We start from the raw sequence: 6,018 nt of genomic DNA, 5'->3' as shown, positions 1-6,018 counted from the left end.
AGTGAGTTATTGATAAAACGTGTTTGTTATTCTGTGTGAACGCTTAGTAATCTATCTGAGTGATTTATTCTATGTCTTCAGTATAATTCATTTGTTGAGAGGACCAATTACTATAAAAAAGTCGCTTACAATTATATATTTTCAAGTATTCGAGATTCGATTTGAAAAATTATTCTATTTGATTCTGAAATCACAAGGTATTCGAAAATGCCTAGCCCTAATAGTAGCTCAAAGACTGCTGTGGGGGTAAGCTTACCCCAGGCTCCAAAGTCGTTCAAAAATAGATGAATAATAGATGAATAAGTATTTAAATTTTTATCCTGGGGTAGAAGAAAGCCGATAGGATAGGATTTACATATTTATCCCGGGTGAGAGGAAAGACGGCTTAATCATATGGTGAACCACGGCCTCTCGTCCGGTTACCATTCCAAGTCGGGTATGGGATTTGTTAGTTATTTGTTTTCGGAAGCATGGACTTGATAGTGGAGGAAGCCGTAACCGGTTATGTGAACCACCCAACGACGGCGAGGAGTCTCGCACATAACCATCCCTGCATGGGATTCGCATAGTAATCATAGGTACGATGGCAGCGTATTCCTTACACTTAGCACGATGAGCCGCGTAACATATGGTGAACCACTGCCCATCATCCGGTTACCAGTTCATGTCAGGTATTGGATTAGTTAGACAGTTATTTGGACTTGATAGAGAAGGAAGCCGTAACCGACCAGCGGTTACGTGAATCACCCCACGGAGGCGAAAAGTCCAGTACACGCCAAAAAAAAACCACGGAATTCGAACGTACAAACCAACGCAGGGCTTGATAAAAACTTTTGACTACGGCTTCCAAATTCCAGGTTTCGAAATTCCCAAGTTTCGACCACGAAAACGTCGATGCATGCAAACCCCTTATTCAAGTGTCTGTTAAGGATACGTGGTCAACGTCATGCTTTTTGAATTTTCATGAAAAAATTTATAAATTATGGCGGTTTCAAAGACATAATTTTAGAATTCTGACTTTGAAGAACTCGTTTTAAAATGAAACTCCAATACCGATGAAAACATGCCAAACCTAGTTCACTGGTAGCTGAATTAAATAAAAATAACTCATGTGCATCAGCGATCTCGGTAAATCAAAGACTTTTTGTTTTGGATTATCCTTTTGTTTACCTGCCGCACGCATACAGCGAGAGGTAAACAGCCCCGACGGCAATTTACATGCCAAGTATGCAAGACAAAAATGCGGCATTTTCCCCCAAAATAATGACCGCAATTCAATTCATCTACGATTCAAGAAATACATTGAAATATAATTGACAGAGAGAAAAATTTTCTTTGCTGGCACTGCAATAATAAAAATATACAATAACATAAGCAATTTTTTTTAGGGATTGGGAAGAACGATCATCATCATCATCATCGGAGACAGTTACCCAGATATTGAAATATAACTGGTTGCTTTAAAAATAATGATAATTAAAGCAAAGCTAAGTTACGGCGACCACTAAAATTACTGAAACTGTATACATAGACTATGAATGATATGCATAAGTAAATTCAGATGGCGCGCGACTTAAACTAGTTCTTGTCATTACGGACAGGTAAATAGATGAAGGATAGTGAATTCTATATAACTTAGCTTTTCAAGAAGTACTTTTAGCGTCCAAGTAATACAGTGTTTTGTCGCCAGCCATTTCCCGACCACTTTTTAACGAGGTCTTCACCGGCAGCTGAATTTAATGAAAATAACTCGTGTACGTCAGCGATCTCGGTAAATCAAAGACTTCTTGTTTTGCATTTTCACTTTGTTTGCCAGTCGCACGCATACAGCTAGAAGTAAACAATCCCGACGATAATTTACGTGCCAAGCATGCAAGCCAAATATGCGGTATTTTCCCTCAGAATATCGATCACGTAAAATTTAACTACAGTGCCTTGTTTAACCTAACCTTGTAACAAATAATGATCATTACGATAATTAAAGCAAAGCTAAGTTATGGGCGATCGCTGAAATGCAAAAGCTACTGAAAGTATATCGATTTATAATGGTGCATTACGAATGAGTAAATTCAGGATGGCACGAGACTTGAAGCAGTTTACCCCTTGTATGGAAATTTGCTCAACGCAAAGTCACACAAGCACTCGCTCTGAAATGAAAGGAAACTGAGCTCTTACCCAAGTTATGGCCAAGCACAATAGTTCGAGTCAACGGTCGGGAAAACAGTAGAGGGGTAATTCAACATAACTGAGGTATTTTATCATGGCCAGTCATTTTCCGACCGTCGGAACTTTCCAAACGTAAGTCTTCACCGGCAGCTGAATTGAATCAAAATAACTCATGTAGCCTACGTCAACCGATCTCGTTAAATCAAAGACTTCTTTGCATTATCCTATTGTTTACCCGCCACACGCATACAGCGAGAAGTAAACAATCTAGATCTAGACGATAATTTACGTGCCAAGTATGCAAGCCAAAAATGTGGTATTTTGCCTCACAATAACGACCGCGTAAAACTCAACTACGATGCCATAAAGGCATTGAAGTAAAAGTTGTTACGAAATAATGTCCATAATGGTGAAATTGAACTCAAGTACATCACAATGCATATACAATTAATTTTTATAGTATTGTTTTTGAATAAACTGGGTAAAACTAGCAATAATTACCTCCATGTGACGTCATAGTTTATTTGGCAACAAAGACGAAATTGTCTTCTTCTGACGATAAACAGTAAATATTGCACAGTAATGACGACATTGGGAAAAGAAAAAATCGTTTGTCGCCGCTGGGTTTGTTTACAGTTTTTAGGAAATGATAAATGTTAATTTTGGATGGCACGGTATTTCATAAATTTTATCAGATGCGATGATCTGTAATGCAAAGCCAAAATTTCTGATATCGCTAAATCAAAGACGGCAATTTAAATTCTTCTGCAGCGGGGGTTGGATCAGTTACAGCCTTTTCTCTGCTGAGGTGGACCACTTAATTTTAAATGAGGGTGTCCTTAGATCAGGGGGGTAACGTTTTTGGACCCGGGGCCAAAAAAAATTCCCACCTAGACTGGCGGGCGATGCATGTGTAACGTAAAAGTTACATTTTATGAACAATATTTACAGTGTTACAAAAGCAAAAGTGGAAAACAATAATACTTGTGCCAAAACTAAATTCAATAGCAATTCCTTGAGCTATTTTTAGCTAAAACATCAAATTTGGTTTTAGTTTGGTTGTGCCAATCGTCAAAACAGATTTTAGATGGGTATCGGTCAATTGCGATATATGTTTAGAGTGAAATTCATCAGACTTAGAGTCTGTTCAGTCACTCGTGTGGACAAAAATTAATCTTTAATAATTTAGCTATCAATCTTCACGAATTAGGGTACAAAAAAGGATGCAGCAAGAGATTATTAGAAACCAGCGGGAAATGATCGAATGAGTTACATAACAAGAATGCGTCCTTCCGGATATATAGCGGGTTTTTACTTACCTACTACGGCGCGAATAAGAAGAACGCCCCATAAAAACAACACCGCGCCGCTGAAACAATACCTTCCGTTTTAATAACCATGGAAAGGTGGATTTCAGTCAGTGTTTTAGCGCCAAAAACACTTTCAAGTAATAATCGTGATCGAATTTCCACGCTTCGTCTAAAACCCAGACGAAAGAGAGTAGCTGACTTAATTGATGACACATGTTGACCATGTTTGGAAAGTCTGGTATGTGGGTGAACAATTTGCCCCCGTGGTATGACTTTCAAAATGGAATGCGAAGTATTTCGCTCTAAATTGGTGAAACAGGGATTATAATCCATGTACCCGAGTCTATATTGGGAAAATAGGATTCATGTGGGCGCTTGAGAGAGGTTTGTTATTTCTGCTGGTTGAGTATTTCGCGTTTAAGCGCTAAATAGGTCTAAAATTAGGCAAACTAATGGAGTTCAGTGTTAAAGTTTATTAGTGTTGTTAACATGTATAAGATAAGCGATAGTGTATAAATTTTTCACATTTTGGCAATGACTTTGCGAGAACGTCAGTCGTTATAGAAGTGGTATAAAAGAGAACGGTCTTGGTTGTGAACTTGTGGTAGTTTATCAGGTACTTTGCTGTTATGGCACTGTCAATTATTATCCAGTCTGTTTCCTTCGTGCTTATGTTTATCTTGGGATGAGTTAGGTTGAGTTTATGCCGCGTCCTAAAACTCATTAAAATCTAACATAAACAGAACCAAAGTATACAGATCTGAAAGTTAGAGATGAGGTAATAACGGTTCCATTACATTTGAACCCACGTACATTTGAACCCATGACAATTGCACCTGCATACTATTGCACCTATGGAATTTTTTTGTTTCACGGATAGTTAAACCCATACTAACCCTAACCCATGGGTTTTAGCACCCGCATATAAATTGAACCCGTGGATATACGCATGGGTTCAAATGTACATGGGTTCAAATGTACGGTCACCGGTAACAACAACATAGTCGGTGATAGACGCGCGCTTGCACGTCTTAACCATTACTTTGAGTTTAGTATTTTTTCTAAGATTTCCCGGTTGTTTTTTGTTCGTTTTTGGCGCCTTCATGAAAAAACGAATAAATCTACTAGTTACGAATTATTTCCACCAACAAGAAGTAGTGCGAATGTACGATTTGTGACGTTTATGATTTATGGCAACCACAAAGTTTTGACATAATCTCGTTAAAAAGTTCAAGTCTTACGCAATAAAATTCCGCCCTGTCACCGACGCGTCAAAAAGAGGTTAAAAGTTATGACATTCGTACTGTTGTAAACGTGTAATTCGTAGACTGTAAATCCATTAGCAGCAGATGTATAATTTGCTAGTTTGACTTTGATTTGTGATTGAAGTCGAACTCGAAAATAGCAAATTTACGCAAGACATTCTGTGATTGAAAATGTTATACATAGCGATAGGTTAGATTAAGAATTTGTTTGAAGTGTTTGCCTGAAACCTAGTACCAGTTCCAATCCATTAACATTTTGGCCTTGTGGCGCATTCGAATGGAAATATCATGTACATTTTCTGTTGCACAACATTTTTATAAATTCCTCCTTTATCTGATCTATAATATAATCGTGTTTTGTAAATGGATTCAATAATAAGGCCCCAATATGTACCACCGTTTTGAAATCTTTTCTTCGTAAACCTGCCCGCAGGACTCCTCTAGTTATATTATATGTCTGCCCCAAAAATCGAACCCACTGTCTATATGCCGGCCTAATATACTTTATCGGAAGGTCATTCAAATGACAACCGGGAACATATATTCATCTCTACTAACTGTTTTGGTTTTGATCTGGGCCAAAAAGTTTTCGCTTTCATGATTTGAACCATAAATATCCTTATATGGCATCAGTCGTCGGAGTTTCATCCGTCGATAGTGACGACATAGACCATAATATGATTTGACGACAACGACAGTTCAACGCAGACGACAGGTTGTTGTGTTTTCGTCTTCACAGACGTCATGTGTCTAAATCAAAATGATATCACGCGTCTGAAATATTTGGTAATGAATAGGCTATTAAAAAGTTGAGCAAGGATACTAGCTTTTTATTGTATTTTAGTGTTATGGCTATAAAGCATATAAAGAGGTGATTTTCTTATTCTGGCCTCGCATTCATGTACATTTTTAGACCGGTGCTTACAGCAATGTTATGTGGTACATTTTGACTGCATCAGAATTTAGAAGTTAATTTTTTTTTTAGATTTGTCCAATATTGTAAAAATTGTTGCGCAGGTCAATGCTACAATATTTAGAAGGGCCACTGAAGTTGAAGTTTATACAGAAACCTAGTCATATTATCTTAATTTGCGCCGAATATATACCGTATGTTGCCGCAACTAAGTAAGGAATTGTCCTATCTATACGCTGGTATACCTCAAAATATTACCGGTGTTATTACAGTATTCTTGATAGTCACACCACTCTTAGTCTAATTTCGTTTCAATGACACATAAAATCAACTGCTTTTACCGAAGTTTTCAACAGTACCATGG

Source organism: Styela clava, chromosome 1, assembly GCF_964204865.1.
Source record: "Styela clava chromosome 1, kaStyClav1.hap1.2, whole genome shotgun sequence".
NCBI lineage: Eukaryota > Metazoa > Chordata > Ascidiacea > Stolidobranchia > Styelidae > Styela > Styela clava.
This window is presented reverse-complemented; position numbering follows the sequence as displayed.